This window comes from Microtus ochrogaster, chromosome 8, assembly GCF_000317375.1.
Source record: "Microtus ochrogaster isolate Prairie Vole_2 chromosome 8, MicOch1.0, whole genome shotgun sequence".
Taxonomy (NCBI): domain Eukaryota; kingdom Metazoa; phylum Chordata; class Mammalia; order Rodentia; family Cricetidae; genus Microtus; species Microtus ochrogaster.
The window spans coordinates 70,603,598-70,631,249 of record NC_022015.1 but is presented as its reverse complement, the minus strand read 5'-3'; the positions used below and the strand labels follow the sequence as shown (position 1 = coordinate 70,631,249).

The 27,652-nt window shown below is 36.7% G+C and overlaps 1 protein-coding gene and 1 non-coding gene across 4 annotated transcripts in view; both read left to right on the top strand.

Annotated features, from left to right (window-relative positions):
• Window positions 1-27,652, top strand: part of Hpse2 (heparanase 2 (inactive)) — a 627,972-nt gene that overhangs the window by 316,273 nt on the left and 284,047 nt on the right. The gene's annotated exons all lie outside the window — the stretch shown is intronic.
• On the top strand, window positions 2,038-2,196 carry LOC113456579. Its single transcript, XR_003377344.1, has one exon. It is a non-coding gene; the product is annotated as a U1 spliceosomal RNA (small nuclear RNA).

The following is a 27,652-nucleotide window of genomic DNA, read 5'->3' as shown; positions in this document are numbered from 1 at the left end:
TACTCCCAGCACTCGGGAGGCAGAGGCAGGCGGATCTCTGTGAGTTCAAGACCAGCCTGGTCTACAGAGCTAGATCCAGGACAGGCTCCAAAGCCACAGAGAAACCCTGTCTCGAAAAAACAAAAAAACAAAAAACAAAAACAAAAATAAAACCAGAAGTTCATAAATGTACTCACTCTGATTCTTTCTTTTTGATTTTAAATTCTAAAGAACTCCATCCCTAGATTTAAAAACTGGAGGACATAATGTGGACATTTTCTATATGTGATGTAGAAAGGTGTGAGGAGAGTCATTCCTACCCTGACAATTAGAAAGATCAGGTATTATATGAAGTCATAGTATATAGAAACCATTCTTTCTGGCAGAAAGATTGGTCTCTAAAGGAAGCTCTGTTTTACAAGATGAACTAAGATGAAATTTTGAATTACTATCTTTGAATGTTGAGTAAGCATGAGTGTTCTGAAGCTTCAGGCAAAGGAGGGTCCATACCTAGCATTTGTTTCCACAGTAAGGACTCAAGGGAAATTTGAGATGCAATGACACGGAGACTGAAGGGTCTTCCTTGATTGCACTTGTGTGGATCTAGATGCCATTGCAGGAAAGGCAAATTCCTGGGTGGTCCGCATTCTCCTATGTGGCAGAAAGAAGATGGAAGCCCTCGGAAGAAGGATAGAAAACTTTGTCACCACAAACTAGCCCTGCCGTGATTATTAGAAAAGAAAATGAAAAGGGTAAATGCTTCTTGGTGTGTGGACAGAAACTAGGTCAATCCCAATCATTAGGGTATTGTATCCTATCACAAAGTGTAAGGTCACTGAGAAATTTCTCTTCTAGGAGCACAGAACATGCCTAATGTGATACTAGAAAAAACAACAGATAAGCCTACTCTCAGCCTCCATCATTGGTGTCAGCAATTACTTACATAATAAGTGACAATGGTCTACTGCTTCGTGAGTGGCAGGAGCAATGGCAATCGAACTTTATAAATGTTTTAGAGATACTGATATAAAGTAATATAGAACATACCAAAGATAGAGAACCATAGGTACAGAAGGGACATTGAAAAGCATCTTTATGCCTAAGCAAAGAGATAAGACTACAGTAATTTCATCCTATAACAATAACAAAACCTGCCGGGCGATGGTGGTGCACGCCTTTAATCCCAGCCCTCAGGAGGCAGAGGCAGGTGGATCTCTGTGAGTTCGAGACCAGCCTAGTCTACAGAGCTAATTCTAGGACAGGCTCCAAAGCCACAGAGAAACCCTGTCTCAAAAAACCACACACACACACACACACACAAAAAAAAAAACAATAACAAAACCCAATTTAACTTGATTCTTTATCTGAAAAATTTACCTTATCACAATAAAATCCCAGGAATGAACAGACATGCTCATTTCTGTTCTGTATACTACTGAGTAATCCATCCTGAACATATGTCTAGAAATCACTTCAGCGTTATGAGATGCACACATGAACCAAGGCAACATGGGACCTCTGTCAAGAGATAAATAAACCAACAGCGCCAGGCACAAAGAAGACTCAGATGTTTAAACCATCAGACAGGAAATTAAAAATAACTACAATTAATATTTCTAAGTCTTGATTAGAAATGGTAGATTGCATTTATGAAGCAGATGGGAAGTTTTTAGCAGAGAAGAAAAACTGTAATAAACAGTCAAAAGGAAATGCTAGTAAGAAAAACTCACACAAGGTAATAGGACTAAGGTAATAAGACTGAATAATAGTTTTAATAGGCCCATCAGCAGACTCCTTGCAACCAAGAAAAGAACTAGTGAACTTTAAGGAAATCAGCATAAACCACTCCAGATGGATTACAAAGAGAAGTAGTATTAAAAGTTCATAGCAAAGCACTTGATAGCTAGGAATGCTGGACAGGCCAGCAGAAACACAATCAGAATCTGACTGAGGAAGGGGAGCTATCTTGAACACACAATGGCTGAGGATTTTGTGTTTTAAAAAAAAACAAAGATGTTCCATTTTAATGCAGCATGTTCTATTAAGAAGGGATACTGAATACTTACCTGGCAGGGGAGATCCCATGATCACCAAGGTAGTTTTCCCAGGGCAAGGCTTATCCATAACACTTGGTGCGTGCTGACTCCTACATTTCCCCAAATGCAGAAACTAGAGTGCATAACTTGTAGTAGTGGACTGTGTTTGTGCTCTCCCCTAAACAAAAAAAAAAACAAAAAAACAAAAAAAAAAGAAAAACAGAAGAATAGACATTGAAATCATCAAATGTCTCAGTCACTTTCAGAATGAAGTGGGAGGGATAGTCCCAAAGAGCCATGAGAAAAAAAACATGGAGAAATGTTATTGCTTGAACTATATGGTGTTGTCTAGGGCCCAGACACTTCAACTAATGTCCTGTTACATAGTAATTCATGTCTCTGAGTTAGTGCATCTTTTTCCTGCTACTAAAAATTGAAATGTTTAACTTAGTGATTTTTAAAAATGTATTAATTACTGTATATATAGTCCTATACTATGGCATGGAGATGAATCAAAATTGAATGAATCCCAGATTCTGTTCAATAAAAGATTTCACTCAATCCTTTGTTTTCAATTCATAAATTCAACCAAACAAAGATAGGCAGTGTTCAACAAAAACTAAATCCCCACTGATTATTTATAGAGATTTCCTTGCAATTTTACTTAAATAATATTGTACAAGAGCTATTTAAATAGAATATACTTTATATTTGACATTGTATGTTAGCTAGAGACGATTTAAAGTATATGGGAAGGTGTGTATAAGCTATAATCAAATGCTGTTTATTTTTGTGCAAGGAATTAGGGTTACTATAGATGTTGACAGCATAAGGGAAACTAAGGGATGTATTAGTGTACTTGAGAAGGATAAAGCATAACGTTTTTCTCTCTTTAAACAATTCAGGAAAAACAATAGTGTATTTCTTTTATTGGATATGCTGTGTCAGACGTTGACAATTCCATCCTGCCATACATGGATGAGAAGGCTGAGAATACAGCAGAGAAATTACTTGCTTAATGTCTTGTATGCATGCCTTGTTCATTTAGTACTGAGCATCTAGCATCACCTATTTACTCCTATGACCATGTTGCTGACTGGAAGTGCAGCTCGATGAGACCGCCCAGCATCTTAGGAGAATAGTCTCATTGCATTTTGTTAGCCTGGGGAAAGACCAAATTCATTATAAAACATGACCTCTGTGTATATCTGAGCTCTGCCATTTATCAGTTGTGTGGTCCTACAAGTTCTGAAAGCTCATAATATTTGCCACATTTATTGGGGGCTTAAGTAGTATAACAGGAAAAATGTTGATCATATTCAAGTAAGTCCTCAAATATATTTATTATTGATTTAAATCATGTAACTCATTCTCAAGAGACACACATTTGGAATTACACCTTTTTGTTGGTATTGACTTATCAGGAACCAGGTAACTTCACAGTTGTGTTTTGGTTTCTTACTAAGAGTGGTCTGTAGTGTTACTTTAGCTACTTAGAGAGTATTTCTACTATTTAAGTATAAGAAGATGCATCTTTTTATATAAGACTCGTATCAAAGTTTGACCTGATATTTTACAATATTTGAAAATGTGCCACAAATAACAAACATAATGAACAATGTGTTCTAAATTTATTCCTTTTGCACATTTTAAATTAAAATTACACTTAAACATTAATTCAATTTATATAGAATTCCTATTAAAATAGGGTGAGGTCTGCAAGATCCTGCAGCTTTTGAGAATATCTCCTGGAAATGATTTTTTATTAGTCTTATTTCTAGAAATGAAAGCTATTAGAAGTTTAAAAACAGTTGAAAACTTTCTTTTCAATAATAATATAAAATATTGATTTTAGAGGAAAAATGACTTTAACCCCATAGGTCTAGTAGCCCTCAATAAAGCTATAGAGCAAGAATTAATCTTATTAAATAATTTCAAGACAAGTTAATTTGTTCTATTGATTTAAGATAAGATTTATTTTGCAAACATTCTTAAACTAATTCCAGAGTTTTCAATGGCTTTCATTAGAAAATACATACAAAAGAAACCCTTATTACTTAGCTGACTTATAATTATTGCCCAAGTAAACAAGCCTACTAAAATACGAAATACTAAGCTATATTGCTATGCTTTTGGCTGATCATTTATATGCTTCTTTTTTTTAAATAAATACTTATTTATTTATTATGTATACAATATTCTGTCTGTGTGTATATCTGTAAGTTAGAAGAGGGCACCAGACCTCATTACAGATGGTTGTGAGCCACCATGTGGTTGCTGGGAATTGAACTCAGGACCTTTGGAAGAGCAGGCAATGCTCTTAAACCACTGAGCCATTTCTCCAGCCCCCATTTATCTGCTTCTTAATTTGCTCTATAGACTTTTATCTGATAAGTTATTCAAATTTTTAAAAACAGATTTTTGAGATATATTAATTGACACAAACAGTGATTGAAGCTAAGCAGAAGAATTTCAAAGGAAACAAGGAAGAATCAGGAAATATGCGCTAATCATAGATATATTCCCTATCTAGATTACGATGTAAGCATATTTTAGTTTATCAAATTAGATGCTTCAGATATACAGAACCAAGAAGCAGAAAAATAAGAAGATACTACGATCCAACAGTCATTGTCAAGGGCATGCAGCAGTGTCTCCAGGACCTCTCAGAGGCTTCATCTTCTATATGTCCACAACAGCTCCCAATAACAACAGCCTAGGACACTCACTCTTGGTGTGGATGTCTTGGTCTATTCTATGACTAGTAATTGCAGTGTAAAGATTAAATAGCATCATGAATAAAAAATTATTAGTTCATACATTCTTAGTAAAAGCAGTACAGTCCTCAAGCGGATTAAAACTTGGTTCTGGGGAATTGTATATGGGGAAAACTTAGATATTATAATAGTTTGTGACCCTCCAAGGGGCTATGATACACAATACAAATCAGATATATAGAATATGTGTGGTATTAAAAGTTAATGGACAGGGAAAGAATCTAAGAAAACACAGTATCTCTAAGGCCCCTTACAGAAAAGTTAGTAAATTTTTTTAAAAGTTAAGATATGTTGCTTTAGTCCATTAGACAATGTGTGTCACCATTAGTTTGATCAATTAAAATCCCAAAGACATTTTCTATTTTTGCTATCTAGTTTTATGTTAACTAGTTTTATATTAAGCTATAGTCAGCTGAGAGGAGGGATTCTCAGTAGAGAAAATGCCTCTGTAACATCTGGCTATAGGCAAATCTGTAAAACATTTTCTGTTTTTTCTTTTCATATCTGTCTGTCTTATCAGCGATATTTTATTTGTATTTTCTTAGCTTCGCCTTATTTCCTATCAGTTGCTTAGAATGTCATCTTACATCTAAGAATCATATCTCCCTGAACTTTCTGGCTATGATGGTTTCTTGCTCTTTCCTTGATTTTATTCAGCTTGATATAGTCAGGACATTATGGTTCAGTGGCCCTCTACTGTAACTTAGCTGGCTTTTTTTTCCATGATTGGAGATATAGAGTCTGTTTTGTGACAAGTAGCTGAGGGAAACAATTCAAGAGACAAAGGTTTTAAAACAAACAGTTTTAGAGGTTTCAATCCACAGTTGCTTGACTGTGTTATTTCTGCCCGTGGTGAGTGGAGGGCATCATTGTAGAAGAGCTTTGTGGAGGGGCTGCCAGGAAGCGAGAGAGTCACAGGAGGGCTTGAGGGTAATGTTGGGTAGCGCATTTTCCTAATTAGTGATCAACAGGGGAGAGCTGAGTCCGTTATAGATGGTTGCCATCCCTGGCCTGGTGGTCCTAGGTTCTATAAGAAGGAAGCAGTGTAAAGCCTGGGAACCAAGCAAGCAGCACTCCTCCCCTCCGTGGCCTCTATGTCAGCTCCCACCTCCAGGTTCCGAGTTCCTGTTCTGACTTCCTTCAGTGAATAACAGTGATGTCGACGCCTTAACCCTTACTCCCCCAAGTTGCTTTTGGTCTTGGTGTTTCATCACAGCAACAGTAACCATAACTAAGACACTATTTAAGTCTAGTGTTGGGCTGCTGAGGAAATGGTCCAGTGTGTAACGTGCCAATTGCACCAGTGTGAAGCTCTGAGTTTGAATTCCTCATTCCTAGGTAAATGACAAACATGGTGGCATGCATCTGTATCTTCAAGCTGGGTAGATGACCTTGGGAGGCTTACTGACCAGTCAGTCTAGCTGAAAGGGTGAATTCTTGAGTTTGTGACTGACTCTTAGTGTTGTACATTAGTGGTTTGTCATGTAAACTAAAGGCTATAGGGATATGTGGAAAATAGAAAGGAACTTTAGATTTATTTGCACATAAATCATTAACTAATACTATGTGAAACATAACATATACATTAGTATATTTATATATATTATAGTATGAATAACTTCTTAAATATTATTTTACTATTATAATTAATAAAAATAAAATTTTCTTAAAAGTTTTGGAGTTCATAACAACTCTTTATTACATAATTTCTCAACCAAAGGATTAAAAATATCTAACTATCATCATTTGAGATCATGGACATTAGATATTTTTTGTATTTAAAAAGAATCCTCATATTGCCAGCTTGTGGTGGCTGATGCCTTTAATTCCAGCACTCAGGAGAGTGAGGAAGGGAGAACTCTGAGTTTGAGACCAGACTGATCTACAAAGTGAGTTTCAGGAAAGGCAGAGCTTTACAGAGAAACCCCAGCTAGAAAAACAAAACCAAAAAAGAATCCTTACAATGTTGGTAAATACATTTCTAAATGAGTGTTCTTCTTTTAGGGCAGCCATTCAAATAATACTTACCCATAGGTCAGCCAGTAGTTTATCATTTGCAGATGTGAGCACCTCTGAGATAAAACCTTTTCAAACTTGAAATGGGACACCGCAGAATGCTTTCCCATTATCGATTGCATGACATTCTACACCTTTGGATGTAGGACAGCACTAACTGGACTCGTGAGTTTTCAAAGAAGAGAAATGGGGAGAATATGAAGCTGGAAATGAATAGACAGAGGCTCCACGTAGGCGTTGGAAGGATATGAGCAGATATCTATATATGAAGTTACCAAAGAATAAATACAAATTAAAACAAAACAACAAAATTTATCAGCAGACACTAGAAGTTCAATTTCTGTTCCATAAATAAATTTAATTTTTAATGATTTCAGTATTTTTAGCTTTGTGTCATAGAACAAACAAAACTCAATAAACAGATGTATTGTACCATGCTCCATGTCGCTGCTCCCTGGTTTGTGCTGCTATTCTATGTGGAAATGAATTTTGAAAATAACTGGCTTTAAATTAAACTTTTGCAATAGGTTGGACTGAAGCAATTCTCAGCTTCCTCCTGTAGTAGGCACTGTTAATAGAGCCGAGTTGACTCTGGAACTTTGAAGGGTGTTAAATGGGTTCTTTTCCCTTTTTTGCCTTACTGGTTATTACAGATAAATACGATTTATAAGGAGAGTACCTCAGAAAAGTGTTCTAAAAATAGATCTCACAAATACAGAAAGCATATTTCCTACTTCTCAGCACATAGTGAGTGTCTTCTGTTAGGTAGGTGGGTACTGGGTTTCATGTCCTTCTTAGCATTTCTTATAAATTACAATCTGGATGAGTCTCTACTAGTCCTTGAAGACTGCTGCAGTTGTATCTAGATCTGCACATGTTCTTTGTCACCTCCCTGTAGAATACGCCTTACGTGTAATAGGTTTACATATGTTTGCCAAATTCCAAATAAAGTAACTCATTTTCATTGCAGATCATTCCATTGCTGTGCCTTTAGAGTCTCATTTTATTTCCTGAAAGGAAAGTTGTAAAGTCATTATTTGACCTTGAAAAGCAGAGATGCTGACCTGTTAGGATTTTTTTCAGTTTTTTCAAAACTGAAAAGAAAACACATTTCAATTTTGCTGTGTGAGCAGCACATTTAGAAATTCATAATTGAATTTCTTGTAACTGAACCTTAAGACAATGCTCTGTCTGCATCATTGCACAGTAAGCCGTGTCTCATAAAATATCATCAGCTAATAGAATAGTCATTACAATGCAAAGTGAGCATGAAACATGCCGCTTAAAGAAGCAGCCTGGAAGAAATGAAAGAAAGAACAGAAGTCATTTTAAATCTTCACTTTTAGCAGCACGTGTTAGTTCATGCCTGTAACTGCAGTACTGGGGAGGCTGAAGAAGGAAACTCTATCATATATGTTTCAGTCTATATATAAAGCACAATTAATAAAAACTCAGGGTCAGAAATTGGAGTTCCACCTCAGGATCTGAAAAGCAAAACAGCCAGCCACTGGCTTTTACCTCGACCTCAGTCCGAAATGGCGATCCTGTCTTCAGGAATCTCAGAATGAGACTCTGTATCTAAATGCTGTCTCTCCCTCCATTTTATATTCCTCTCTAGGGCTGGGATTAAAGGCATGCACCACTGGGATTAAAGGTGCATGTCGTTGTGGCTACTGGGATTAAAGGTGTATGTTACCATAAACTGGTCTATAAGGCTGACCAGTGGGACTGTTTTTCTCTCAGATCTTCAGGCAGCCTTTATTTATTAAAATACAATTGAAATGCTACTACATATATATGTATATATACATGCACATATAAACTCATATATTTAGTCTATATTCACACATATATGCACATATATCATATATATTTTAGTATAGCTGGTTCTTAGGTGTTGTATATAATATGTAGTACTTTTAAAATAATGTTTCCATATAGTTTTTCAAACATTCTCTATTGTTTTTAAAACAATGAACTTTGTTGTTTATTCCTCCTTTATCCTTCTCCCTCTGTATTTCTTTTCGCCTTCTCCAGTTAAAGCCCTACCCAATTCATTCCTTTTCCCACTTCACAGCACTTTCACCTTACTGCCCACCTCCGTTTCTCCAAGACTCCATGGTCTCCTTTTACTTTCTTGGTATCTGTGGCTTCTCCAGGTTATATATTCACATGTAACTCTTTTCTAGTTCCATCCCTTTCCCTACTAATTGCATTAGTTCATTCATCTTTATAGCTAAATTCTATTGTGATATGTCCCTGTGGTGGTTTGAAAGAAAATGACCACCAAAGGGAGTGACAATATTTAGATGTGGCCTTGTATTCTTTCTTTTCCTATCAACACCATTTGGAAGAACTCTTAACATTCCACCCACTGACTTGAGGGCCAATGGGGCCACTGATAGCCAGGTTGGGATGAAACTGAGTGCAGTAGTGCAATAGGAAATGGGAACTCCTGTGGGTTCCGCATTCTGCAGAGGTGCAGACAGCACACTCAAGAAAAGGAATGGATATTTTTTGCAAAAGAGAAAGGATGTAAAGTTGGATGGGTAGGAGGTGGAGAGGATCTGGGAGGAATTGACGGAGGGAAATGGAATCAAAATATATTATATGAAAACAATTATAATTAAAAACACATTTTACGAAAGATGTGGCCTTGTGAAGTAGTTGTGCTCTTATTGGAGGAAGTATGTTACTATGGAGGCAGCCTTTGAAGTCTCATATATGCTCAAGATCCTGCCCTGTTTCTTAGGCCACTTCCCGTTACCTTCTGATAAAGATGTAGCTAGCACTGTGTCTGCCTGCATACCATCATTGTCCCCATCATGATGATAAGGGACTGAGCCTCTGAAACTGTAAGCCAACTACCTCAATTAAATGTTTTCCTTTCAAGAGTTGCTATGGTCATGGAGTCCCTTCACAGCAATAAAAAAACCTCTGACTAAGAAGTTGGTACCAGAAGTGGGTTGCTTGTGATAGGCCTGACCATGTTTTTGTTTGGAAGAATTTGGACTTTCGTACCTTGGGTTAAGAAAGCAGTGGAATACATTAAGCACTGCTTAATGGGCCATACTTGTAGGAACATGGAAGACAGTGGTACAGAGTATGATTTGTGAAAAGGAATTAAAGGCTATCTTAGAGTCAGGAGTGGTGGTATACACCTTTTATCCCAGCACTCCAGGCAGAAGCTGGTGGATCTCTGAGTTTGAGGCTCAGAGCCTCTGTATCCTGGTCTACAGAGAAAGTTCAAAGATAGCCAAGATTAGGCAGTAAAAGTAACAATCAAAAACAGAAAATTGGAGAAGATGTATTAAACATGGGTGCTATGTTCCACCTCCAGCAAGCAGCAGAATTTGGCAGCTTTGGTCACATGATTCTAAAATTAAGAATAGAAGAAAACAATTATGGAATTTTCTCTGGGACTAAGGAAAGCCACTGAGGCCAGGCATGTGTCAGTGGTGTCCCTGAATGTAGGCCTAAAGAGACCATTGCATGAAGCTGCGAAGTTAAAGCCTAGTTTGCCTTGGAGATCCCAGGATGTTAAAGATGCCAGAACTATGGGCTACCCGCTGAGGAGAGCTGCCATTAGGGAATGGAAATAGCCCAACAGAAAGCAGTGCCAGTATGTCACCAAAGCAATACAGAGTTGGAGATCTGAAGAGCATTTTGACATCAGACATGGAGATGAAGATTTTGGAGTTTGCCCAGCTGATTTTCAGTCCTACTAGGTCCAGTATTTCATCATTGTGATGAAAGAAGGGAGCCCTTTTCTACATTTTAGAACAGTAATGTATATCCTGTTCCATAATATATTGGAAGTGTGTGATCTGGTTTTTGATTTTGTAGGGGATTATAGCTAAGAGATTGTAGGAATCTCAGAAGAAACTTTAAACTTTGAACTTTAAAACACTGTTGAGACTGTGACAGACTGTGTGGACTTTTGAAGTTGGATTAAATACATTTTGTATTATGATATTGTTATAAGTTTAGAGGGTCAGGGAATGAAATGCAGTAGTTTGAATGTAATTGACCCTCATAGTCTCATAGGGAATGGTACTATTGGGAGGTATGGCCTTTTTGGAGTAGGTATGTTCTTGTTGGAGGAAGTACATCATTGTGGAGGTGGGCTTTGAGGTCTCAGATATGCTCAAGCTACCCCCTAAGTACCACAGTTCATTTCCTGTTGCCTTCTGATTAAGATGTAACTAGCACCATGTCTGCCTGCACACCGCCATGCTCCCCATTATGATGATAATGGACTGAACCTCTGAAACTATAAGCAAGCTACCCCAATTAAGAGTTTTCCTTATAGGATATGCTATGGTCATGATGTCTCTTCACAGAAATAGAATCCTATCTAAGTGCCCCATTTTCATTTTCCATATATCAATTGAAAAACATTTAGGTGGTTTCCATTTTCTAGCTATTGTGAATAAAGTGGCAACAAACAAGGCTGAGGAACTTTCTGTAGAATAGGATGCTGAGTCCTTTGGGCATATGCCAAGAAGTGGTAAGGCTGGGGCATACAGTATATCCATTTGTATTTGCTTTTGAGACTTCGTCACACTGATGAATTCCATAGTGACTTTAAGAATGAGAAAAATTGAGCCATAGGCGTTAAAGCATCACATTGTTTATCTCTGTGCTTATTTATAGTATTTATTTACAACATCTGTTTCTTCAAACTTTCTTGTAAGTTTATGTAACACAAAAGTATTGCCAACCTGAATTTGTATTGATGATTCTATATGATATTAATTATGACATATTAGTTTGTATAAAAGTAGAACTTCGTTCTACAGTGATGCAATTTGTAATTTGAATTTCATGTTTTCATAAAACAAGTTGCAAAATTTCATTCCGTTTTATTTGGTGAGTTTAAGACTACCTTAGAAACTATGGGTAATTCTGATTCCATAATGAAAAAGCGGAATGAGTCTTGTCACTTCTTCAGTTATCCCTTTCCTTTCTGTGGCTTCTGATTTTTACTTCTGAAATCTTTTATGAGCTGTGCCTTAACTTCCTAGTGATGAATCTAGGGTTTTCTTACCTTGGTAGAATTTGTGTGTGTGTGTGTGTGTGTGTGTGTGTGTGTGTGTGTTTCTTAAGATCAAACTGAGGGTCTTGTAGCCTGCTATGCTATTACTATACATCTGAGCTACTTTTCCTGTTTCTGGCACACATTTCCTATTTGATTTTTCAAGATCTCTTTAATTTCAATAGGTTTCTTGCTCAGCTAATCCTGAACTTTGAAATGATTACCTTTTGCATCTAGCATGGTAGCTGCCGGTTATTTCAAATATCAGCTTGTGCTTTTGCTTATTTGCTCTGATTTTTTTCTAACATACTGGTGTTAACTTACATTTGCTTAGTTTTTATAAGGTACAAAGTATTTAATGTGTATCTATCATCTTTTATCTATACGCATATGTGTATTATTAACAGAAAAAAATAGAGTTTGTATTAACAAAGTTTACTTGAGGAAGAAACAAAGGATCTGAAACTGGATCTTGTTCCTGATTGAAGATGATCCAGAATGTGCAGTTATAGTGTAGCAAGCTACATGTATAACCAGAAACACAGGAAATAGCAAACAAAGATTACTGGACTAGTACTGTTTGCCATTTTCCTTATTTGGTAATAGTTTGGCAACCATCAGCCTGGGATAGATTGAAGGGTCAACTGCCTTAGTTCTGGAAGCACTGTTTCTTAGCTACAACGTATTCTTAGGTCATATAGCTCTGGGAAAGAGTGAATAACTCTGAGTTTATGTGTCTTGTCAAATGTTATTGAATTTGAAGGTGAATGGCAAACTTGGGAAGACTGTGTCAGGCTGTGCAGAGGGAGACATAGACTGACTTTGTCCATCAGTCATCTCCCCTGCAGGTTAAATTCATCTGAAACTTGTGTGAGGTTACAAAGTCACTTTGTGTCTGGCCATGCTCTCTAACTTGCACCTAATAGTTGTGAATTTTATCTCATGGACTCCTCAGTGTGGACTCAAGTCCCTAAAAACAATGTGCTACTATGGTAGTTTGGTAGCTGACTAATGAGGCTCACTTGAAATAAACATTCACTTCAGTATACTTCATTTAGGGCTTGAGGTTCAGTGGCATTTTTGTTTGTTTGCTTTAGTGCAAACAATAGAATCTATGGCCTTGCACATGCTAAGTAACGCCACTGAGCTACACTCCTAGGCAAGCTTTCAGATTTCCATGTTTTCTGAGTTCTCTTCATTATTGAAGCATTTATTTGAATTGTGAATCATTTATTTCATAGAGGGTTCAGAAGAAAAAGCCCTTGTTACTGGGCTTTTTTCACTCTAAGAAAAGAGATGTGCGCAGGAGATAACACATATAGCATTGTGCCATGTGTTCAAATTTGTTTCTTATTTTCAATCTAATAATAAATTTAAAACTCACATTTAATTCACTTTTACATTCAAGTAATCACACATTGGATCTACTTAGAAAATGATGTTTTAAAAATTTCTTTCATATGAGTAGATTTGTATAGGGATTCCTGGATGTGAATAATAATGGCATACATGGTTATCAGAAATGTAAAACTCAGGGAGGGGAGACAGCTTGGTTGGTAAATGCTTGCTGGACCATTCAGAGGATCTGAGCTCCATTTCTATTATACAAGCTGGCCTGCCCTTCTGGTCAAATCATCAAGCTGCAGGTTAAATGAAAGACTACGTATCTAAAGAAATAAGGTGGAAAGCAATAGAGAAAGATAATTAGCATTAACTTTGAATTTTATATGCACTTGCATGGTCTTGTGCCCCTTCGATATATACATACATACATGCATACATACATACATACTCATACAGTACAAAGAAACACTCAAACTTTGACTCTCCTTTTTTTAATAGTTTCCTAAAAATATTTTTCTTTTGTTTTGGGGATCATAATTGCATAATTTCCCCTTTCCAATTCCTCCACCTAAACTTTCCCATATAGCCTTTTTTCATTAATTGTTGTTGCATGCATATAATTATATATATATGTATATATTGCATACATATTCCTAAGTGTAAGTAACTTGATTAGTCTGCATGTTATTTGTATGTATGTTTTCAGGGCAGACCATTTGGTATTGGCGTGTATTACCTGGGAAAAACTATTTTCTCACTCTCAGCATTTCTTAGTTGGCTGTAGTTTTTTATGTAGGATTAAGGTAATGGTCTTTCCCCTGTCCACTTGGAATGTCTGTTGTTGTTGTCTATGTTCATCCGTATTTGGTCCTTCATGTTGGTGAAATTTTAAAAATGTAGATTCTAGCATTGCTAGTAGAGACAGTCTCACAGCAAACACCCTGATCCTCTGGCTCTTACAGTCTCTCCACTCCTCTCTTCCACAATATTCCTAGAGCCTTGACAGTGGGAGTTGCTTTGTGGAGGTATCCATTAAAAATAGACTCCACAACTCCCTTTCAGTTGATTATGTTTTTGGTTACAAACAGACATTTCTTTTATCTGTGGGTATAAGGACAAACATTAAGAGTATAGTTAGGAATTAATGCTGTCTAGTGTAGTTTCTCCTCCCAGATTCATGACTTCTTTAGCCCTGTGTAGTTGGCTAGATTTCCCATACCAAGCTTGATTTACCACTTGTTGAGTGTATATTAAGTTCAATTAGAGAGCTCTTAGTTACTGCCAAGATATGCATGCCACTACTATATACACTTAGAGTTATTGTATCATGATGACTGTTGTGGCTCATAGGCATCATAGGGTAGAATTGTTGATTATTTCCTTTCTTATATTAGGCTTATCCCACTAACTCTCATAACTTAATTAACCCATTTCTACTTATCTATGCGTTGCCATGCGATTCATGGATTTTACCTATCCTCTTGCATGTCTGTTCTCTCTGTGTCCACTGACAACTCCTCCTTTTTCTTCCAAGAACTCTCTCTGTTCAGAAGTCTCACCTATACCTCTTGCATAGCTATTGATCGTTTAACTTTTTATTAAACTAATCAAGTGGCATATGACAAAGTGTAAGGAATATGCCACAAAATTTCTCTTGTTCTGTCTAAATAAAAAAGTTTTAACTCAAACTCAGTAAAACTGTAAACAATAAGAAAAATTATCAGGCAAGAATTACATTCACAATGTCCAGTCCATTTGTATTTGGCATGTTCAGAGAAAATACTCTATTATCTATCTTAACTTGATTAAGTTCAAGCTTTATACCTAAACCATTTTTATTATAACTTGTATTGTAGTCTTTAAACTGTCTTTTTAGACCTCAAAACATTTTTAGGTAAAAATTTAAGCTTTTGTGCTTCTCAACCTTATAAACTTTGTATCTCTTATGTTTGCTTCTTTTCTGAATTTGGTAAGAAGGAAAACTACAAAACCATGACTATCTACTCTTCAATATCCATCAGAGACACAAGAAGGATAAAATATTACTTGAATAGACAGAAAGTGCAGGGCAAACAACTTTTGAAACTATAGAAACAACAGAAATAGCTGACTGCCTAAACAGTCACCCAAGGGTCCTCTCTCACACTGGGGCATCTATCTTTAGCCTATAGGCCAAGAATATCTGACAGACTTTTCTGTGAAGCAGGCATTTTAAAGGACTGCCCCACCTTGTCTTGGCAAAGTTTGACATTCAATTTGTGTTGTATCCTACTTGTACAGTTTGGACAGCATACTGTCAGCAGTCAAGGCAAATGCAGTTTCTTGCTCCGTGGCTAACATTTGCCACAAAAAAGCAAAGTTCATGTGGAGGTTCTTTGATACCCACCATACTTTTTGAAGTAATTGGTGCTGCTAGGAGCAGAAGTGTCTCACTGTCATGTTATTAAAATATTTTAAATGCCATATTCTGTATGTCTTTGAAGTGTTTAAAGACAACCTATCTACCTAAAATATATCTTTGTGTCACCTTGAAACATCCCAACATGGTTATAAATTTGGTTGTTAAACTTGACTAACTATTAACCTGCATTTATTATCTTAAGTAGCTTTTGAGGGCTAAAACTTTGTATTAAATTTTAAAATGAGTTGCACAATACAATACCTAAAACAAGAACAGAAACATATTTGCAGTATAAGAAAAATAACCTTAAGTTTATAGCAATATGTAAAAATCTATACCAATATAAAATATTTAAAATTAGTAGTTGATTTTTTTGCTATAAAAGTGCATTCAATAATCTGCTCTTTTATCCTATCTTTTCTGTATCCCATCTTTTATTTTCAGAATGAAATCCCTAAATCTAGTCTCCTATGTTCAGCTTTTGTCTTGGCCATTACCGATAACAACCTGCCACCAACCCTCTAAATGACGACAAACATATATAACCCATTGAATAACCAAAACCTACCCACCCCACCTCTTGTGAATGTGTGTGTTGTGTTCTCTAGACTGCTTCCTGTTATCTGGGGTCACTGGCATCTCTTAGGGGCCCCTGAGAAAACTGGGATAATGGTCAAGTCCTGGGTGAGTTAGCTGTTTCATTTGTTGTCCAGTCTCTGTGTAATGGGAAAAGTGTAAGACTGGCTGGTGTAGTCTCTGAGGCTGGATCATCTCAATCAGAAGCCTTAAAGCTCTTCTGGATGCAGAATTCTGAGGAAACTGCCATTGATATACTCTGAGAGGCTGAATCACCTGGGCTCCTTGTCTTGTGTTTATTTGTGTCTGGTTCTTTTGTTCTGAAAACATTCAAAATTTAAAGGTAACATACATATCTGTATTAATACAAGTATGAACTGTGTGTTTTACACAAGCCAGCCAAATATGATTTTTTTGTTTTATTTTTAAGCAGGTAAAATATGTGTCACCTGTCTTGTAGTTTTTCTAGGTTTGTTAATTTATGTATATGGTCAGGATTTTCAGGGGGTTTTCCCCAATTAAATCTGATCTCTATCAACCTTGAATGAATTCATGGACTTTCATTTTCTGTGGAAACAAAAAACATAACCACCTTCCCAATATAATATATATATAATTTTTGACTTCCATTTTGAAATTAAGACATTTTAAAAATATATAGGTTGGTTTAATTTAGTAATTTTTATAATTCAATGTCTCTCTGCAGCTATTGTTTGCTCATTAGCAATCAAAAAAGTTAAAGTCAATATAACACCATGCAGATCCAGACTTCCTGTGTATTTCCCATCTCTATATTAATGAAGGACTCAAACTGGGGTCACATTCAGTTTATTAACAGACAAAATTAGGAATCAAAGTACTATGCTCACAGGACAGAAGAAAGCTGCTGCTGCAGTGGAGCCAGCTGATACACCTTAGCTTTTCCTGCCACCAGTCACCAGCGCTCCCGTGGCTTGCTTCCAGTTTGGCTACCCCAAGAGAGAATGCCCTTTGCCCACCTTGGCCTTTTATTTGGGTATTCATGTCACATACCCTCTAGTGAAAACTCTGCCCTTTAGTCCACACTGCCCTTTACAATGGGCTAACAGACAATGACAAAATTCCTGCAACACTACATGACTTGTTCTATTATTATTATTATTATTTATAAATCATTTACTTACTTTTTTTCTTCTATGACTGCCTATACCTCTTTTCTTTTTCTTTCCTAAGCCTGTTTTAAATACACACACACACACACACACACACACACACAGACACACACACATACAGACACACACACAGAGTAAACCGTTTAGAGTTTTTTTTTTTTTAATTTTTGTTTTGTTTTGTTTTTTCCTCTCTGGATCTGTCTTTACTAAGGACTTGCAGCATTCTTGGATCGTGTGAGACATATCTTAAACTGCTATGTCAGCTGCTGGCATGACTCAGCTTAGTGCGTGGTGCTGGCAGCTGGCTCTAGCCTGCAGTCAGTCCCTATACACCAAGTCTACCCAAGAGACCACCAGGAAGCTGTGTTTGACCCCACATTTTAAACTTTTTTTAAGTGTATTTGTTTGTTTTCGTTTTTATCTTTCTCAGGCCTTATGCGGATATACATGGCTGGATGTCAGAAGCAATGTTTACTCTTACTTTCAAAAAACGACACATAAACTTATTAATTGTGAAAGCTTGGCTTTATCTTAGGCTTGCTCCACTGCTCTTACAACTTAAATTAACCCATTTCTATTTATCTATGTGTTACCATGTGACATGTAGCTTTTACCTCTCCTATTGCATGTCTGTGAAAGATGAATCAGGAATTTTGTTTTGAATTACAAAATCATCATTTCAAAATATTAATTCTACTAATCCGTGGACAGGAATATCTATCTATTTTCGGTGTCTTTTTATATGTCTTCAGAGGTTTAATTTTTTTCATTGTAGAGGCTTTCACTTCCTTGATTATATTTATTTATAGAAATTCTTTGAGGCTATTTTAAATAGAATTATGTCTATTTTCTCTTTCTCTGTCTTTGTTGGTGGTGTATTTAAAAATTATTGATTTGTATAAGTTGATTATATATCCTACCACATTGATGAATTTGTTCTTTTTTTGTAGAACTTTTCTAGTAGAATTTTTGGGATCTCGAATGTATCATGGCTTCTGTAAATAGGGATAGCTTGACTTCTTCCCCTATTTGTACCTCTTTACTTCTCTTCTTTTCTCTGCTTGTCTCATACTTTGAGCACAGTATTGAAAAGGAATAGGAATAGTAGACGATATCCATGTCTTGTTCCCATTAATTTCATTGAGGTGTATGTGTGTGGGGTGTGTGTATGTGTGTGTGTGTGTGTGTGTATGTGTGACTGTGTGTGTGTATGACTGTGTGTGTTCTTTAATTCTTTGATAAAGTTTATGATTGTTTTTGTTGAATTCTGTGTCTTTGGGTTCATCTAGATAATTTTCTTTTTTTAAAAAATTTATTTATTTATTAAGGATTTCTGCCTCCTCCCCGCCACCTCCTCCTCCTCCATCAAGTCCCCCTCCCTCATCAGCTCAAAGAGCAATAAGGGTTCCCTGCCCTGTGGGAAGTCCAAGGACCGCCCACCTCCATCCAGGTCTAGTAAGGTGAGCATTCAAACTGCCTAGGCTCCCACAAAGCCAGTACGGCAGTAGGATCAAAAACCCATTGTCATTGTTCTTGAGTTCTCAGTAGTCCTCATTGTCCGCTATGTAGGTGAATCCAAAGACAAACATATAGGCATCCTCCTGAATATTAACCTTCATCAGGCGATGAAAGGAGACAGAGACAGAGACCCACATTGGAGCACAGAACAGAAATCTCATGGTCCAAATCAGGAGCAGTAGGAGAGAGCACGAGCAAGGAACTCAGGACCGCGAGGGGTACACCCACACACTGAGACAATGGGGATGTTCTATCGGGAACTCTCCAAGGCCAGCTGGCCTGGGTCTGGAAAAGCCTGGGATAAAACCGGTCTCTCTGAACATAGCGGACAATGAGGACTACTAGATAATTTTCAGTTCTGTATACCTGACCTGTTTTGATGAGTAGACAGTGACTCAATAGTTCATATTGTTGCTATTTTTGTGATGAGATCTGGGCATGTGAACTTCTTTTGTTTGTTCTAAGTCTGATATGGACAGAGTTGGAGCAGAAATGAGGATGTCTGGCTAGGTTGGTGCTAGAGGTTGGAAATACCTTGGCATCACTGAAGTCAGGTGGACAGAGGGGACTGTATCTTTTAGTCCAAGCCTGGAGAATGGAACTAGATCTAACTGTGTGAAAAATGGTGGTGTTGACTGGGAGATCCCTATGGGTTGGTGATAGGTAGGGATGGTTCTGGCATCAGCCTAGAGATTGGTGGTAGTGTTAAGTGGGAGGTCCCTGTGGGTTGGTGATCGGTAGGGATGGTTCTGGCATCAGCCTAGAAATTGGCAGTGGCATAGGCAGGAGAGGACAAACTGGGCCTGGGCACTGGCTATAGAACCCAGCATAGATCTGGAGGTTGGGAGGGTACATTAATGGTGAGAGTTAGGGAAACTTGCGGGGTTAGATCCTTGAGAAGTGTGTGGGAGAAGTAGTTATGTGGAGAGGTTGAAAAGAGCGTAGAAGGGATCTGTACGCTCATTTCTTTAAAAAAACAACATGAAAAGCTCAGATAGACTTTTGACCTAGCTTATTTTCTTTTTAAGTTGTATGTCAGTTTAGAATACGGTTATATTCCCCCAAAGTGTTATTTGTGACAAAAAATCATAATGGTAAACAAACTGTGACTCTAAAAGGAATCTTAAAGTTATCTCACTTGATAGGAAACAGAAATCCCAAACCATTTGGAGGCCCAAGGCCTCTAATTCTACATCTGTTCAAGAGGAAATACCCAGAATAGAGAATTCCTATTGGTTGGGAAATATAACTATTGATAATGAAAAACTTTTATTTCTTTACTGAAAAGTCCCAAGATAGTAGGAGCTTGTGGGTCCAAGGACTCCATTTGCCTTGGCCTACAAATGACCCATGCATTTAGTCTTCTTTTTCATTGTACTTTTTCAGCTCACAGGTTAGGAAACAGAGACCCAGTTGAGCATGTGACTTTGTGCTGTAGAGTAGATCTTAAGTTCACTGTCCAGCCACTCCCACCCACATCAAAAATGCACACCAGGTGTGACTGGAAAATAATGTGACTTACACACAATCATGAATTTATGAATTCAGTTGAGAATTGTTCTTCGAAATGTTCACCATGGAAAACATTAAAATGCTGCTATTGCTTATAAAGGTATTATTAGACATTGAATGTCTTCTTGAGCCTTGAGAGATTATTATTTTTCCCATAGAAATTTGATTATTTTCTCTATACCTACTTGCCAATGTTTTCATTATGATTTGCTCTATAGATTAGTGATCAAAACACAGATAAACAGGAAATAAGTGCCATTTAAGATGTTCTCATTGTTATTATCCACCTGGAACAAGCAGTAGAGTTATAAAGAAGGTGGTGAAGACATGCTAGAGATTATTCATCTAACCTCTCAGACCTTACATCCCAACTGTTGCCCCTTCGTCCACTCTTCCCAGTTCTCCCCCTACCTTCCCTGTCCCCCAGATCCACTCCTCTTCCATTTTACTTCATAAAAAGAGCAGGCCTCCTGAATATGGCGTAACAAATTACAATAACACTAGACAAGGCAACCTGGTATGAGGAAAAGGGCTCCAAGAGCAGGCAAAAGAGTAAGAGTCACCTTTCCCCCAGTTTCCACTGTTAGGAGTCCCACAAGAACACCCAGAGACATAATCATAATTTATTTGCAGAGTACATATCTCAGACTTATACAGGGTCTGTGATTGTTGCTTCACTCTCTGTGATCCCCTATGGGGTCCTACTTAGTTGATTCTATAAGCAGTGTTCTTGTGGTGACCTTGACTCCTCTGGTTCCTACAATCTGCATGATTCCCTGATGCTTCCTAGTGTTTGGCTGTGGGTCTCTGCATCTGCTCCCAACAGTTGTTGGGTGATGCCTCTTTGATAACACTGGGCTAGAGATGACAGCCCTGCAGTCTTGATTTGAGTAGAACAGTGGAGAAAAAGAAGGAGCTCTCCTGCCCTCATACTTACTTTTACTTTGGCCACTTGTTTCTACTTCCAGGTCTTCTTCAACTCTGCTTAGTGACAAGTGAGAGTTATTGCCTAGAATTCCCTTATTCCTATCAGTCCTTTAATACATTTCCCACCCAGTTTCCAGAGGAGATACCTCCATTTCATTTGTGAAACATTTGGTAATGCATTCAGCCTGGGAATTAATGTCTTAATGGTACTTAATAGCTGTCTTGCCTACATATAATTGAAATATTCTTTTAAAATATTTAATTTTATTATTTTAATTAGGTCTGTGTGTATGTCTTTATGTGGGGATGGACACATGGGTGCAGTTGCCCACACAAGCCAGAAGAAGGCATCAGATATCCTGGAGCTGAGTTAACAGATAGTTGAGTCCCTCGATGTGGGTACTAGGACCCAAGTTCAGGTCTTCTACAAGAGAACTTCTAAGCCACTTCTCTAGCTCCATAAATAAATATTATTAATTAATTATAGCTAGATAACAGAGAAACATACTTCATTCAGTAGACTAAGATTAGAATTAAAGTATTCTCAACTTAGTGTTATTACTTTGAGCTTTAGATTATTAATTGGCAAAGTGAGACAAGTAATACCTACTTGTAAATATTGGTTGCAAAGCTTAATTATCAGACATGTGTGAAATACAGAAACAATGTTGAGAACATAGTGTAAGTTTGCCAGGTAATAACTATTTTTTAAAATAAGTGCTTTTCTGAGAGGCTACGTACCTTTTTGCCTTATGGCTGATTAACAACCTTCATGAAAATGGATTTGTTGAGTCTGTTATCACTACTAATCCCTGCTGTTGATGTCATTTCATTAATATTTCTCCATCTTCATCTCTAAAACTTTTCTTTGTGTAGGGAAAATATTGATAAAAGTTCAGATTCTTCTATCTGTTATTTAGTTTTATGTAACTTGTACTTGCTGGTATCATTTGCAGGAGATAACCTGCTCCCCAAAAGTCATCCTCTGTTCTTACGCATGTCCATGAAGTATATATACCCAAACACGAAAACACACACACACACTAAATGAATATATATATATATATATGTATACCTTAAAAACAAATCATTCTTAGAGTTCAGAAACTGACCATTTCTTTTTCATCTAGTTGTTATTTCTAAAAACATTAGCCTTGACTGTGCTGCTTATGTCACATTAAAATTATATTTATTTACAAAGGTAAACCCTGATCCTTGATATGCACCTGTTGGTAGGATTTCTGGTACTAAGCACAGACACCAGGACCTACAAACTTTTTGGACTTGCAGCAACGTGAGTCAGCTACCAGCAGAGTCTGGCCATATTGAATGAAGATAAAGCAGATCCCTCTAGTCTCCTTTTATGTTATCATTCTAATATACATATACATATGTATATGTTATTCTCTCTCCGGAAAAGACCTCAGAAGTCATTCTGTTTTCAGTTCACAGGTGAGGAATCAGAGACCCAGAGTGAGCATGTAACTTACCTAAAGCCACATGACTGAGAAGCAGAAGTAGGTCAATTAAGGTATTGTGTGAATGAGCTCCCAGCTACTGGCAATTCCTCTTCATAGCATGGAGGAATCCCTGACTTCCAATGAAACTATCATCATAGGAATGTAAGAAGATCTATCTTCAGCAAGAATTAGAATTAAAGTAATAGCAAAATTTTCGAAAACTGGATGATAAATATGTAACTAAAATTAAGTCAAAAAACTTAGGATTTTGGTTTTTTTTTTCTCACTAGGCAATAGGCTTATTACAGAAAAGCTTTGAAACCCATACATCCCCGTGCCCTGGTTTCAACCCGGCACGGGGTAGCACACAAGTAGAGCCATTTTTCGAGAAGGGACGAGCTATTGCTTCTAAGTGTGCTGTAGGGCGCTCGTTTGCCAGGGTAAGTGATGAACTGCCTCCTTTCAGCCCCAGCACTGGCTTGAGTATAGCCGTTAGGAAGTAGGTAGGTTAGGGAATTTGAGACTCTCTTCATTTCTCTTTCTGCTTGTCTTTATGCTATGACTAAATTTAATTGTTGAAATTTTATATAGTTCCTCTCTACTTTCAAAAATAACTGCCAAATACCAAAGCCAAATACAAGGCACCTTTTTATTTAGTTATATCAGTGATTGAGAATATGTTGTGTTTTATATGGGAACCTCCTCTCTGCTCTCAGCCATTCCTCATATACCCCAAACTGAATTTGGACATGTAACAAGCCATATTGACATGCCTGTAAAATGTTGATGTATATTGTTTGATAAACTCTACCAAAACCAGTTTATCTAACAGGACACTGTGATATGTATATTTGTGGAGGCAGATACCTCCCATGTCAAATTTTGGAGGGTTCACTATTGTTATCACTCCTTGAAAAACACAGACATAAAACATAGGATCTTTTCCTCTGGGCCACACTGTTTCTGTGTATGACTTTCCTCTGATCTAACATATGCAAATTAATATTTCATGAGCATCAGTTATAATCCATATAAATATAATTGTGAACAAAGATACTTAATTTCTATTACTGACCATGGAATTTATATTCTACTGGAAGAAAGTAATGTGTTTTTTGCCATATCTAAAGAAACTTTGGTGTTAGCTTTATATATTAATATTATTGAAAAGGCATCCTTGCTGAAATATATTTAGGTGAAGTTATTGATGCTCCTACTTCACTTATAGGCTCATTTCTGAGGCAAGCTTCATATGATTCCATTGATGTATAGCTCCATAATTTTGTCTTTATTCTTCAGAACTGTAAAAGGCCCAGGTTATTTATAATTATAAAAAGTCAGGATATATTATCATAAAGCCAAATACAGATAAAACTAAGAAATAGCCATTCTAAATAATAGCTATATGATTAGCCTATTTTTAGTAGCTAAATGAGTCATAAACTATAGACTCTTGAGCCCTCCCTACTACATCTATGCTGAGCAAGGAATACCTCCAAAGAGAATAGGATCCCAAAAAGCCAGTACATGTAGTAGAGATAAATTACAGTGCCACTGTCAGTGACCCCTCAGTCTGCTTCAGCTGTCAACTACATTCATAGTTTGGTCCTATGCTTGTTCCTTCCCAGGGCCTTGGACCTTCCACAAAGCAAAGTGCCTACCCCCTCTTAGGACTAGAGGGGGCTAGAATGGGTGTGTGGAGGGATGGGAGGAGGGGAGGGAGTGTGAATTTGGATTGGTATTTTTTTAAATAAATAAATAAATAAAAGAAATACTCTAGAGAAGTAGTATATTATTACAATTCTTTATTGGTTGTCAAATTTGCATCTTAGCTAGTTTACCAAATATCAATTTGGAATGTTATGCACCAAGAATTATGAATAATTTGATAGTATGTGCAGTAGATTAAAATCATTTTTCTTAAACATGGCCAGTATGGCTTCTTTTTACTTCCTTTGTTCCATAATAGAACTTCATTCCTTTAACCCATTTTCATGTATATCATTATGACTGAAATTTGTGTTTTCTTGAACAGTCAGTCCTTCTGCATGACATGTTTCACTTTATGACACCATCCTGTTTGAGACTTTGCTATCATCTCTAAATCCTCCATTTTGTCTCTTTTCAAATCTGATCAGTATTCAGGTCGTCTGTGATCTATCTCTTCTGCCTTGCCAATCTGTGTTCCCATTGGTAGTCTCCTTCCTAACAATACTGACAGAGTACCTAGTCACTGTCAGTTTGTAGCCTGTGACCTCTCTGATCCACTGTCCACTGTGCTGTCAGATTTAGTCTCCCTCGATGCTTCATTTATTATTCTCCTTAAAACATTTTAGCTTCTATATGGATAAAGTTTGAACTCAATAGCTTCTCTTCAAGACTTTGCCATCTACTCCAAACTTAGAGCTGTATTGTCTACTCTTTCTTATTTACAAGCCAAGCTAAAACACTTCTTAACTTTTTACTTGTAAAGTAAAAATTACTTATTTTTTCTTATAAAGATCTCACAAATTTGGGCCCTATTTAAATAGTTAAAAGATTTTCTTATTGAAATAATAATTCATTTCCTGGGATGATTAATGGACATAAATAGGATACAATGAGACCAACAGCTTTAAAATTTTGAATTAACTCAAATTCCCTAAATCTTACATACAATAAAAGAAAATCCAAGCAAGAGATTGTCATAAGATTTAAATAAGAATGCATATTTTAAAACATTTTAAAATATTTAACGTGTTCATCACTTATCTGCTTCTTAAAAATTATCGTAAGTGCTCCTCTTAGTAATTTTCACTTGTCATCATCCTCTCTCTATTTTGTAAAATCCCAATAGTATTTTCACTGTGCTCAGATGGACCCATATGGACCTTCAGGAGGGCTCTGACACATAGACGAGCACTCGGGAGCTGGTGGTGGGGACCAGATGGGGGAGCTGACACCTTCCTGCATTATTTATCATCATTTGATCACCTACTACTCTGTAAGAAGTGAATTAGACCTGGTCGTTTAACTTTATACTTCCTATAAATATTTAAACATATCTTCTGCCTTCTTAAACTGTAAGGATTTGGAGAACTATGCTCCTTATCACTTCATCTTCGAATCCCCCTTCTTCAATTTAGTTGATGACTTAAATTCACCCTCTTATATTCCACTTTTTGTCTTATCCCCATATTTTAAGACTAGTGTACTGGTAAGGCTGGGGGAAGGGTTTAGCTCTTTCAGAACTTTTTAGTCATGTAGTAAACAGCATCATGTGAATTGGGGTGCCAGTCATAAATAATAGGAGAAAATTATTCTCTTAACTTTTGCACTTAAACGTTCAGGCTTAATGTTGCATGGCTGTAGGTTTGAGTTTTAATTTATAAAGTTTCCATATTTTAATTATGTCTAGATGAGTAAGTGAATGTTCTTTATATGGATCATTACCTGTATTAGCAAAGACGTACTGTAGTAAAACTTAGACCACATATTTTTCATTGGTCTGTTTTAGAACTGATCTATTACAGTTTTATATTAACTTCCTAGATGGTTTATGAATTTTAAATATAGAGTACACCATAAATTTCTAACCTCTCTTGGTTCCATGAAGCCTATATGATGGCCACATATGTATATTCTCAGAAGGGCTCTACCGATGGAAGTGAGTTAAGGGCTCAGGAGGCCAGTACCATGAGAAGATGAGGAAATGGGCATTTTCCCATATTTCTTTACAATTATTCAAGTGTCTAGCACTGTGCTAGGTGTTATGAAAACAATAGAATGTATCATGCCAATATTTTCTCTAAAAGATAAAATAAAAAAGAAAAAGATAGTTGTGTTACAGCATAGAAATAATTCAGTATGCATTCGGCACTTGTATGCCAGACTCTATGTATATAATATTATATCTTACTACAGTTGATTATTGCAGTAAGAAAGTGTGAGACAGACTACTGTCTATAGATTAGAAAAATGAAATTAAGCTCAAAACTGAAGTCATTTATCTGTGGTTGCAAAACCAGCAAGCTATAAAATTGCAATTTAAATCTAGTTGTTCAACTTGAAAATAAATTACAGAAGATCTGAGCCATAAGTGAGAACTATATAATTGGGAGATTAAAGAGAGAAATTGGTCTCACCCATTTGTGGCATAAATTCAAATGTTTTTGTGCAAGAATTTGAAATACCTTATAAACTATAATCATTTAAATTATTTTTCTGGAATAAAGAATAATTATAGAGGACAATATTATGAATATTCCTGTATCTATTTCTCAAATATGATATGTATTAGTTCATTTGCTTCAAATTTGAAAACAAAATCTATAAATATACTTAAAGGTTTGAGTTCTTCAATTCAGTTTCTTTTCTCCCTAGAGGTAATCATTCTTTTGAATGATAAAAAAAATAATTTTTTTTTAATTTAAGATTTTCCTTCCTATACATAGAAAACAAAAGACACTTGTAGTGCCCAGAGATGGCAGTGGGTGGTGATTTTAGAAGTCTCTGTTCCAGTACCTACCCTGTTCCATAGAACAATTAATTTTTCTGCTTTATGTACATTGTTGTGCAAATGCTGTTTAAACACCCTTCTAACCAGTTTACTGCACGCAAGCCTTTCCAGCAGAAAATAGTCTTATCACCATGGATTAAAATGTAGTGCATATGTCTTTATGAAGCTGTTTTAGACTATAAATATGATTATGATGTTTTATACTTGAAGATGGGTTTTTTTTGTTTGTGTGTGGTTTTTTTTATTGAGAAAAAAAAATTTCCGCCTCCTCCCAGCCTCCCACTCCTCCCGCCCTCCCCCCACTCCACTCCCCCTCCCTCTCAAGTCTGAAGAGCAGTCAGGGTTCCCTGCCCTGTGGAAAGTCCAAAGTCCTCCCCCCTCCATCCTGGTCTAGGAAGGTGAACATCCAAACTGGCTAG